We start from the raw sequence: 13,582 nt of genomic DNA on the forward strand, positions 1-13,582 counted from the left end.
AACTAAAGTCCAAAGATCGAGGAGACGATTAGGACTTGATTGAGCTTTAGAGAAGATCCGAAATCGAGGATTATTGCTCAATTTTTTTCAAAGACGGAGGAGATGCTTTTTGCTTAAAAGTACAATCGACCACCAATTTTTGATGTTCTAGGATGCGAGGTCTCTGCAGGGCCTAGAATAAACATTAGATAGATTTGGTAAGTAGAGGAAAAAATACAGATATATGGTAAAGGGGTGTATGAGAAGGAAGATATTGCAACGGATCAATAGGTTAAAAAATAAAAATAAAAAAATGAAAAATGAAAGAATCATGTAAAGTGACCATATGTGTCGAAGATGTGAGAGGGACCCAACACTCTTCCGTAGAAAAGTTAATCTGATATCTTAAATCTTAACCCTACTCTGTACGATCCAAACTACAATAATGATTTGGATTGGTTGGATGTGGGGCTAGAATGGGTTTAATTGGTCTGGATGGAACGGATGGCTTAAATTTTGGCTAAGAGCTAGGGTCTCTCTCTCTCTCTCTCCACCCCAAGAAGGGGGGATGATTTTTTCCAGATGGAGCCAATGGTAATTTTATAGTAAATGGGAATAAAAGTGGCAAAATATCACGTGACTTGATGTGCTTGGCTCTCGGGACCCCTAACAATGCATGGCATCTTTCCATTGGCTACTGGGGTGGTATAGTTTATAATTCTAAAGAAGGCCAGGGGTAAAGAGTCGACAAAAAGGGTGAGTGAGTGGAAATCAAATTTCTGCTAGTGAGTTGGCTCGACCTTAACCCCAAGACATAGTTAATCAGTCTCCCACGAGTATCTTTGGCCATGTTTAGGGAAACAACATGGGGTGTACAAATTGAAATTTCACTCCCTAGCCTAACCCAAGTTTTGAGGCAAAACTAATTTAATGCTTACTTTAGTGCCACATGTCAGTCCTTGATTAGAAGATAAGAGGCCAATGAAAATTAGATTTCCACTGGCCCTCCCCTCTTCATCTAGTCCTATATTTAGGCTTGGTTGGCATGATGGAACTCTTAGGTTTTTTTGAATCAAGATTAGGGGGGACTTTTGTAGGAGTTTTAGGGTCTCAAGTTTCTAGGTGTAGGGTTTCAAGTTCTATGGCTACTAGGGTTTCGGGCTACATTCCAATTCTAGTGTGGTAGGTCACTTTGTCCGGTGGGGTGTCAGTAGATGCCCCTGTTTAGCAGAGGTTGCTTGTAACCCAATGCCAAAGGATATACACCCCACCATTCTACGCAAGTGTAGAAGTGGGTGGATTCATTCCAACTGAAGTGTTTATTTCGGATCAATGTTTAACAAAAGGTAACTTGAGTATATCTTCGAGTGACGTGAGTGTGATGATTTCCATTGTGCTTCACGGCCTTATTAGGATCTAACCACAACCCTCTAATCATGATCGACATTTACTTCGGAAATGTTGATAAATATGGATTATCGGTAAGCTAGTTACATTTTCGCTTTGTAGCTTGATAGAATTCTATCTATTATAATTGGATTGAGAAAAGTGATGTCACCTATTACAATACTGCCTTGAGATTTTCTATGAGTTTGTTCATCATAATGGTAGTAACCTTATGCTTTGCGGCCTTATATCGATCTAATTACAATACTATGACTGTTTGGCCCAATAGATATCCTCAACTAGGTATACTGTTAATGCATTGATTTGTACACCATGTTTGTTAATCACGTGAGTCCATGTGTCATGTAATCGGTTGAGCCCTTGGAAGCTGAAAACCGAAGACACAAGTGGACGTGAGTATTAAGGAGCAAAAAATAGGTAAATGAGGTGCCTTTGTAACCCTGACCCTTGACCCAAAATAACCATTCAGCCTCTAGATGATCCTAACCTTATAAGTAAACCTTGCTGATCATCTCCTAGCCTTGGAAGCTTAATCGAAACATAATAAGCAACGCTAGTAGAAGTGCAAAGCTGCTGTGAAATCGTATGCCCAAAATTGCAGTTCTTGAGTGGACTTCGATCCCATTGATAGGTTATCGATGGGACTCGATCCAATTGAAGTTCCACTTGATATGATTGAATAATGAGTCTGGCAACCAACAGAGATATATCTGAAAATTCTTGATGGTATCGACAGAAGGTTCAATCCTATTGATGGACCTTCAATCCCATTGAAGGCTATTTCAATCATATTGACAAAGCCATTAACTAGCCATTTTATAGTCATTGTAAATTAATTTCTTATAAAATGACATTTAGTTCTTGGGCATTTGGATGATTTTTAGTACAATAAAAGCCTAGCTGATTCCATGATCATATAGCCCATCCTAAGTCTCTAATTTCATGAGATCTAAGTTATCTTCCTTGTGATTAATCATTTAAAATATGATTCAAACTTTTACCTTGAAAATGAGCTTGAACTCCACCATTTGCTAGATTTTAGATCGAACTGTATTAGAACACACTTTGTCTAAATCCTCTATAAGAACCATCTAAGTGAATCCCTAGGATTACAACATTCCATTAGTTGTATAAGATTCATCCCACCTCCGATCACATTGGTCACCTTAAAGGAGCACTACATGTAAGGTGTATGATTTTGAAGTTGAAGCCTTGGCAAAGTATCGACATTATGATCAGGGGAGTAAAATGAGAGTTAATTGAAGCACAAAAAGGGATCGATCAAGCAACCCAAGACGATGCATCAATGGGGCTCAATTCGACAAGTATTATTAAGTGAGTCTATGTACACTCATTCCTTGTGTAGGATTTAGTGTAAGAGTTTGATTACCAAACTCAACTAGGTTCTTCTGTAGGACATTGGTTCTTATGTAGGACCTAAATCAAGTCTTGTGTAGGCCACCAAACAAGGGTGTGTACATGTTAGTCTCCGAGGGAGCCTCCGGTGGGAGTAAACGTAGGTCCTTAGATTAGAACTAAGATTCGTGGCGAGCCTATAGAAAACCATGTAAGTCTTTAAGGGAGTTGGTCCTTGTGTAGAATTATAAAAGTTAAAGGTGAACCTGATTTAAAACCTTTGATAGTGAAATCTGGTACACTCATTAGTTGAGTGTGTCCGTCGGGAGTAGAGTAGGCAAACTGAACCCCTATACATGCTTATATTTGGAATTATCTTTGAGTACTTATTTAATTATGCGTATGTGATTAATGGATGAATTAAATGTATGCATGATTAGATGAATGTTAGGATTAGATAGATAGCACATCCCACACATATGTACACTATCTTCTATAGAGTAATTGCTTCATAGGAATATATTTTATAGTCTATGTGATTGGACCCACTAATGGCTTAAAAGCCTTAGTGTTAAATTGTTTTACTTAGTTTAATTTGCATATTGGTTTAAGTTAAACAATTGTGTTTAAAATGCATATTTTTTATTTGTTCCTTATCACCCCTTCATTCCATCACTCCTATATGCTTCCTTACGCATAGTCGTGGTATCATATTCCACACAATTTCAATTCGTATCAAAGAAGGATGCTCTTTAAGGGTTTAACTGCCTAGAGTTTATTCAAATGAACCTTAGAATGATGTCTTCCTATAAGAGGAAAGCTAAGGTTACCCAAGAACATGAATATATTTGTAAATCTAGTATAATTAAGCTCATTGGGAACAATAGATGATTTAAACTTGATAGTCATATCTTTGCCTCTACCCCTTCGGTAATACAAATGGACTTACCTACTTTTGAAAGTAGATCAAGAGCTTCTCTTGTGTATCATGCTTGTGGAGATGTTAAATACCTTAAATTTGAATGTGTAATATTAAAAATGGCTCAATCCAACTCAGTCTTAAACCAATTTAGTAAATTCTTTGTGACTGAGAAATTGGCACACCAATGAAGAAGCATTCATAAAGGATCACCGAAAAATAAGAGAGAGTTTCCAACCTTTTTTAAAAAAACCAATAGAATGAAGGTGTTGCTGAAACTAATTGCTCGACTTAATGAAAAGGCCAAGTCAATACTAATCAAGGGCAACAGTAATCATGGTAAGACTCACATAGTTAAACCACCAACTGAACATAAATATCTAATTATGAATTCACCTAAGGGAGATGCATCTACAAATGTCATTCCCCCTCTCAAACTAGTCCGGGTCCTAGAAAATTCACACCCAAGTGGGTTGTGAAGAGGGATAGGTGACCTAAGAAGGTCTATGAGAGCTTAAATGGAAAATCATAGGGTTAAGCCTCATTTTTTAACTCAATAGTAAATATAAGGATTTCAACCTCATTTATGAGCCTAATTGAAAATTTAAGAATTTTAACCTTATGTGAGCACCATAGGAAAATATGGGGACTTAGCCTCATCTTGTACTTGATGGGTAAATCTGAGGATTTAGCCTTATTTGTTTTAGTAGTTTAAGCTTTAAAGTTGCTAAATTTGGATATCATATGTTTTTAGCTTAAACTATCATTAATCATTCCTATTTTGGTTGGTCTATCTTTTGAACGACCATAATAAGAATGTTCCATGTATTTAATGATTACACACCATTTAATTCCATGTTAGTATATATCTTATGATTGGTAAATTTATGACTTATCGATTTGTTCCATGCTATGTTTTTATTGGTACATCTATTGGAATTAACTCTTTGTAAAATACTGACAAAAAGGGGAAGAAAGATTAAGTCCCAGCAAAGCAAGTTTAATTATATTTTGCAGGATTGGTTTGTTGTTGCAGTAATTGATGAGATGAGAGAAGCAAGTATTGGGAAGAATTGCTAGTGTTACATATATCGAATCCTGTATTTAAATTTATATATTGTTATAATCTTGGACATGTAATATTTCGTATTGTTTTGGTATGTCATTAGTATGAACCATGATATTGTCTAGGTTAGGTTTTTGTCACGTAATTGACAAAAGGGGGATATTATTAATGCTTTAATTTATATACATTGTTTGTTAATCACGTGAGCCCATTTGTTATGTAGTCGGTTGAGCCCTTGAAAGTTGAAGATTGGAGACACAAGTGGACATGAGTATCAAGGAGCAAAAAACAGGTGAATGAGGTGCCTTGGTGACCCTAACCCTTGACCCCAAGACAACAATTTAACCTCTAGATCATCATAACCCTATAGGTAAATGTAATGACCTGGAAATTTAGAAGCGTAATTGGAACATGATAAGTAAGGCTAGTAAGAGTGTAAAGTTGTTATGAAATAGTATGCCCAAAACAACAATTTTCGAGTGGACTTTGATCTCATCGATAGGCTGTCTCTGGGACTCGATCCAATCAAAGGTCCACTCAATATGATCGAATAATGAGTCCAGCAACCAACAGAGATATATCTAGAATTTCTCGATGTGATTGACAAAGATTTCGATCCTATCGAATGACCTTCAATTCCATCGAAGGCCATTTGGTTCATATCAACAGAGTCATTAACTAGCTATTTTATAGTCGTTGCAAATCAGTTTCTTATAAAAAAGCATTCAGTTCTTGAGCATTTGGATGATTTTTTGGTGCAATAGAAGCCTATGTGATTCCATAATCATGGCCCTCATCCCAAGCCTCTAAATTCATGAGATCTAAGTTATCTTCCTTATGATTCATTACTTAAAAGAAGATTCAAACCTCCACCTTGAAGATGAGCTTGAACTCTGCCATTTTCTAGAATTTAGATATAACCGTATTGTATAGCCTTTGTCTAAATCCTCTAGAAGACCCATTTAGATAAATCCCCTAGGATTATAATATTCCGTTAGTTGTAGGAGATTCACTCTACCTTCCATCACCTAGGCCACCTTAAAGGAGCACTACATGCAAGGAGTTTGATATCGGAGCTAAATCCTTGGCAAAGCATCAACATCATGATCGAGGGAGCAAAATGAAAGTTGATTGAAGTATGAGAGAGCATCAATCAAGCAACCTAAGACAATGCATCAACGGGACTCGATTCGATAAGTGTCATTAAGTGAGTCCATGCACACTCCTTGTGTAGGATTGAGTGTAAGAGTTTGATTGCCAAACTCGACTAGATTCTTGTGTATGACCTTGGTTCTTGCGTAAGACTTGAATCAAGTCCTTGTGTATGACATAGGTTATCGTTTGTTGCTCAAACTTATGATTTCAACACTTCAGTTGTAATAGATTCTTCCATTGATGATGAATGGTTGTCCCGACAATAATGCGATTCTGAATGTGACTTTGTTACCTCACGGTGATGCAATCGGATTCAACTGAGGGTTCGGGCTACCCACATCTTATGTTACATATGAATTCAACAAAACTGAGAAAGTCACAAAAACTTAATATAAGTTTATTGTCGCTCTGGTATGCACTGATAAGTATGGTAGATTTCTTAGTACCTTGAAAACCATATGTCCCATTTTTTGGACAGGGATATTTGAAAAGCATTTATTACTTAGAGGCTCCAATTGGAGAACGCGCTCAGTAGGGATTTTAAAAATACTAATTTTGAAAAAGACTGGATCCATTAAGATTTTTTTTTTTTGTAAAATATTTTTTAGGAAACTAGTTTGTTTGATATAGCTCCATGTTGACACCCAAAGGTTCTTTTCCAAGTTGAGTATGATTTCATGCTAATGGATTGAGGACCGATCAATGTTCGAACGGGATGAGCCATGACCTATTGCAAAACTCCTTGAACATGCTTTTTAAAGGATCTAAAACCACTTGATTCCAGGTCCTGAAAAGCTAGATGTGTGTGAATCTTCAAGATCGTGCACTTTATGGTAGTCAATCAAGGGGCGGAATGCCTACTTGGCAAGAAGGCCCCAGACTTCCTATTTATGAAGTAAGGCTCAAAGCAAGGCCCTGGTTATGAGGAAGGTTATCCAAATTCCTTTCTAAAGAACCCAAGATCAGCTTAAACAGTGCTATATTGAGGAAGTTGCGTCTTTATCTTTGTGAGCATGCAAACCTAATCGAAGAGATTAGGGGGTCCTGCAACTCTCTTCACTATGTGATTACATCAAACAAATGGAATCCAATGGTCTAATTATCTTTCTAACAAGCACATGCCCCAATCGGAGTTGTATTGATCAAGTTAGAGTTGTTTTACAAAAGTTGTGCACATATAAATGTGAGTATACTCGCTCGAAGCGGACCTACCATCGTCGCTCAACCATGGACCGACACATGACCAACACTTCGAAGTGCGAAAAAATTATCACCTAGATGCATCCACGGGGTCCAATTAGTGTCTCATCGTGACATGGGCAAATCAAAATTGCATCACATAGCTCTTATTTCCCATCAAATTTGCCTATAAATAAGAGATCACATGAAACTTAGGACTTTTGGCCAAACTTTACTCGAAAAGGTAAAGTTGCCGAAAAATTTCAAACTTAGGTAGTTTTGCCTCATGCATTGGATTTCGGTGTCGGTGCACAACTGCAAGGTGTTGATGCATCTTGTTTGATGCATGCACACCGTGTCCTGTGACAGGTTCATGACACTAAGTGCCCCATGCACTGGAGCTCTCTGCTAATGTACCTAGCTCATAGGCTGCCTACACACTATGTTGGTGCATTGCCTTTATGGCAGCATCATGCTGGTGCACTACCCTGACATCTATGTTGTTCATGACCCTGCGCATTTAATCTTTATACCCTATACACTCATGCGCTCGCTCACTTACGCACTATCACACTAGCGCACCTCACATACCTCACTTTACCATCGCTCTTTTAGAGGCTGGCATGCACCATTTCTCAAGGGGAGATGCTGCCGACATTTTCAAGTTCCTAGTAGAATAAGATTTGGAGTATGGCCTATCCAAATCAGACTTGAAATGTACTAAATGCCCAAGTTAAGAAGACTCCAAGAAATTGTTAAGTGAAGAAAATATTTAAGCAAGTGCCAAGCCACCAAGACTTGTGTCCAGCCACCTTAGTGCACTAGGATGAGTGTCAGTGCACCTGACATGGCGTGCGGCGCACTACACCTTTTTACCACATCTTGCTTGTTGCTTCCTGTTGTGTTGTACTGCATAGAACCACCTTAAACTTCTTACTTTGGCCTGTGATTTAACTAGGCAATCAGAACCCGATTTGGGCAGACTATAGCTTGTTAGGAATCTTGAGCCATTGTATCTCCAACAAACCTTCAATCAACTAAAAATGATCCCTAACGACAAAGTTATGGGATTTCTCCTAAGGTCGCGTAGTGTAGCTTGTACATTTAGAGCACCGCATACTTCTGGGTAAAGGTTGTGCGGCACACCTAAAGCCATCCACACAGGCGATGTTGCGGCCTTAGCCCATTTGATAGCATGTCAAATTCTCTTTCAAATGAACTTAACCTCACTTAAATCTGATACATATCGAGGGAGATACAAGCATTTTATCGCAACTACGCAAGTCTAAGTAGTGCAAAACGTGTTATCTACACTGCTCTTGACTTTTAGCCTACATTTGACATGGAAAATGACTTCCAATTGACGTGAACCTTAACTTATCAGAAAGACTACTCAACCACCTTTCCAATAAGCCAGAGAACACCTAGATTCGAGTTTAAGTGATCGAGTTATGGGAAAAATGTAGACCAAGGTGCGTCGGGCACTAGAACAAGTGTGTTAGTACCTCAACCTTCCTTAAGGCTCCCTCTTATATTGGGTTCTATTGGGAATCCATTGAAGTAAACCTCAAATTCGAATTATATGAGATTAAAAAAACATAAATAAAGCAATCACAAGCACACATGAATTTTACGTGGAAAAACTTTTGCGGGCAAAAAACCATGGCATAAAGCGACAACGAATCACTATGAAAGCAAAAGTATATGAAATAGAATAACTTACAATGCTCGAAAAACTCTCATTTTCTCCTTCCCAAACCCAAAAAATGATTAATCCTTTATTAACATACCCTAATTCTGCAATTACACCCAAACATATAGTGTTGCACCCGGAATAGGAAACAAACTGCACAATTTTGTAAAATTGTGCTGTCATCGATCTAAGGATTGATTGATCGAGATTAATTGAGCACACCCTCGATCGATTGAGCTCTTATGTTCAAGTAATTAAACATGCTCAAAACTATCTAGAGAGTTTACAAGTAATTTTTAAATTCCATAGATCGATCGAGCTAAGACTTCAATCGCTCGAGACTGTCCAAAATTGTCCAAAGACCAATCTGTATAATTTAAGGGTCACTTGATTGATCGAACAGGGTGATCGATCGATTGAACCCCGGTTGCATGTATAGATTTAAGACATCTCATAACAATCTCCACCATGGCTTCAATCTTCATTTATGAACCACAGTTCCATCTCTAATCGCCTCCATTATAGCTTCTCCATCAATATCATTTTTCGTACATACTCCATTCTTCATCCTATCGCTAGACCCAGAGAAGTCGAATAAGATCGAAACTTCTTTATGGGAACCACCTTCATTAGCATGTCATTCGGATTCACACTTATATGGATCTTCTCGAGAGTGACACCACCTTCCTCAAGCACATGTCGGATAAAATGATGAGGAACATCAATATGTTTAGTATGATAATAGTTGAAAGGACGAGCTATAAATGTCCTAGAGGGGGGTGAATAGGACAATATAAAATATTTTGATATAATATAAAATAATAAAATAAATACTCTCAATTGCTTAGAGTATTGAAATCTTAATTCCAAATAGTTCGTAGGACAACCTTCACCTAAAAGATTTAGGCAGATATCAAAATACTAAACTTAGCAAGAGACAATCAATCACAAGGAAAGCATATAAAGAATTAAACATTCACTACAATGCATAAAGGAGTTATAGTGGTTCGGTGCTTAAACCCCACACCTACTCCACTCTCAAAATTACTACCCTCATAATTTTGGCTTTCACTATTTCAAGGTTTTCATAAGGTCACCTTAACAACCTTAAACAATTCTTGTGATTTTCATGGGCTATCACAACAAAACCCACTTTGTGATTTTCATAGGCTCACCACAAGACAATCCACTGAGATTTTCGGGCTTTTTCAAAAAAATCCAAAAGTAAATGAAAGTAAATATAATACTTATCTTCAATTGGCGAGTCGAAGACATAATTGTAGCTTGATTGCAGCGATTTTCTTTCTTAGGATATTGATGAAGCTGTGTATGTGTTAAACCTAAAAAGAATATAGGGATCTAATGTATTTTCAATATTATAAACAAAAACCCTAATATCTGCAAATTATATTATTTGAATCTCAAGTAGAGTGTGGATTACTCTATTTAAAAATGATTAAAACTATCTTGAGAGAGATAATATAATAAGCTAAAAAAATATTAGAATTACTGCGCAACTAGCTTAAGGAAGGCCTAACTTTCTCTTTGAATTTGAGGAGATCTTTCAAAATTTTTCATGTTTAGAATGAATGAGAGAAGGCCTCTATTTATAGCCAAAGGATTTGGAAATTCGGTTGGCCCGATTTTAGCTTTGGCTGACTGAATTCTAATGATAACATTCTAACGGCTCTCGGATTTCGCGGGAAAAGATCTTTAAAAAATTTGGCTAACATAAGCCAAAATTTGGCTAGAAAACCTCCAGTTCGGCTGGTCGAATACAGGGTTCGACTGGCCGAATCTCCCTGAGATCTGAAGATATAAAGTTGCTGGAAACTTGACCAAAGACACTCGAGCTAGCCGAACTTGACGCGAAAAATCTTTATCTTATTGTATACTTGCCTGAATTATGTTGGGTTAGCCGAAGGTAGTTAGGCTGGCCAAACTAGAAGTTGGGCTGGCCTAACTTCAATTATTTTACTTATAATAATGTTCATTATGATACCATGTGAAATACACCTAACCTAAGGTCAATTTAAGGTTCTACCACCTGATGGTTGACACATACAAATGCTTTAATCTTTGAACCAAGCCAACATAAAGCTTCCAATGACGAGGCTTCCTTGAGATGTTGATCTGGTCTTTACGTAGTCTTCATGAGTTGTTAAAAAACATCTTCATGAGTGCTTGTTATCCATTTGGGAAGACAAAATTTGACAATCTTAACTGTGCTTTAAGTATAAGCACTTATAATCTCCCCCTTTGTCAATTTCATGACAAAAACAATCATACACAACTTATCATACAAAATATGTTGTGGTTCAAAAGATCATTTGTACACCACCTGTAGTATCATATCTTGAAGTTCTTACTTGATGCTCCCCCTTAGAATATGCATCAGTAGTTCCCCCTGAGTACTTGGTCAAGGAGAAATATATATATCCAATTTTTCACCATATGTAATCCAATGCAAACAAATATAGTCTAAAAAAATCATTCATCAATGTCTCTTTCTCTCTCTCTCTCTATATATATATTTATGATATATTCCTAAATATCATAAGTCTCTCATAATTCTCTCCCCCTTTTTGTCAGAAGTTGACAAAGGAAGAAAGAAATCAAAAGATGCATAATAGAAAGCATAAATAGAAAATATAATGTCATAAATAATATCATCCAAATGTATCAAGACATATCAAGACAATTATCAAAGAAATCTAGAGATAAATCCAAGTGCAGCAAATCCAAGGAGTAAAAAAATTTATTACAGACCATCATGGATAAATCATTCTGATTAAGAGGAGGACTGTGCAAGCATCTCAGGATCATTAATCCTCAAACTCCTATTGAAGCAATGAAAGTACTTTTTGACGTACTTCATGTGTTGTTTTTGAGTTTAGTAGAGTAAGTCCTGGGATACTTGTAAAGCGTCCACCTTCTCTAAACTATCCAACCTACCAGAGAATTGAGAAGGTTGGAAATTAGAATCATTTATGTCTCCTGACTCTTCCAAATTAGTAAAGATATCGTCCATGTTGACGACACCTACAGGATCTACTTCCTGATTGCCTTGCTGCTCAGGCATCAGATCTAACTTCATCATGTTAAAATTTGCATTACCAAAGAATAGTTCGAATTTCGGTGCTTCGATCGCAGGAATTTGAACATTAAAGTTCAAAGTAAGGGAAGTCATGAGGAATGCAAAAGGAATAGAGCCATGATGAGGATGGAAGCGATATTGGATAATCAGGAAGGAAATCAAAGATGGAAGACAAATACGAATACTGGATGCAACAACATGAAATTCCAAGCATGATAGCCCCAAATTCTTGGAATCAATAAGAAGAATCCTGCTGCATGTTTCCCCATATACGTGAATTGCATAGAATAACTGTTAAATTTACTACATGCAAGTTTAATTTTCTCTAAAATCAGTCATTGCACTCAATTCTCTTATGATTTTAAGTAACTTAGGATTTGTGTGCATGTTTATATAGAATTACACTGGATATTGTAAATCCATGACTCTTATGCTAATAGCGGTTATGATTTATCATTATGCATGCCTAGTTCTCTCGCACCTAGAAGTAGATCGACTCCTACTTTAAATTAATTCACTATTAAACTGCCTCCTTTCTGGATCGGCCAGCAAATATCAGAACCCACATGGGCAGCCCCTTTGGTAGGGCTGACCACAGGCAAATTTGACCTTATTTGTCAAATTTCAGATAGTCGATTGTAGTCAGACTATGCGGGACGTTGCTTCCAATGTCGTATGATTTGTAGTTCGTCTAGAGGGGACAAATTGGTTCACCTGCTGGCCATCTATGTTCATTAACCATGTATGTACACACCTGCTTGAACCGGAGACACCCTACGTCCATTTGCGCCCACTGACAATCCGCTGGTTGCGGCCCACAAGTCTCGGGAGCCAGGTATGGTGGTATGGGACACTATGCCAGAGCTATCAGCCTACGTTGGGATGACAAGCCTCCCCGAGTGGCTGCGAGCAATGACTCTCTCTTACAATTACCTTCGTATGATTTTATTATTGGGAGTGACGAACCCAAAACGGGCCAATGATTGCGAGCGCAATACTACCATGGCTGCACGATCGATATAGGGCATTGATCTGTCAGGGTGTCCCAGTTTCCCTAAACTGATGGATGAATGAACATAATTAATTAACGTGGCTAACATCTCACCATCACATTGTATTAGCTAGGATTGACGATTCGACAGTCGAGGTCGCATTGAGGGAGTGTTTGGCATTGCCATCATTAGACGGAGTCGCTTGAGGGAGTGTTGGAAGTAAGGGCATGCCTCATATCATGAAACCATACATATGCATTAATAAGAGTAGTTAGGATTCTATGAATGATTGCTTTTCACTAACTTTGTCCATATATTTGATAATATGCGTAACTTATTGATGATGCAACTATTGAGTTAGCTACTCACTCCCACTCTAGGACGGTATTTCAAAACACCAACCAGAACCTGTCTTAGATGTAGGGATCACGGAGCTCGACGTGCTTGATGGAGCGAGCGTGGATGATGAGGAGGAACTGTCGTATTTTCAGATCTTCAGCGGATCCTCGTAGTTTGCTATAGGGTTGGCCACGGGGCTCAGGGCAGGGGTCCATTTATTTTGGGATGATATATTTTGCGGGACGTAGTCCCTCATGTTTGTTTACATTATCTTTACGTTTAGATATGGATTTTTATTTAGCTGCACATGAGTTCATAATATTGATCTTGATTTATGTTGCATGGCCTGCTATACTCCTCCACTGCGTATGAAATGAACAAACTACACCAATTCTGAAAC

This window comes from Magnolia sinica, chromosome 16 (genome assembly GCF_029962835.1).
Source record: "Magnolia sinica isolate HGM2019 chromosome 16, MsV1, whole genome shotgun sequence".
Taxonomy (NCBI): Eukaryota; Viridiplantae; Streptophyta; class Magnoliopsida; order Magnoliales; family Magnoliaceae; genus Magnolia; species Magnolia sinica.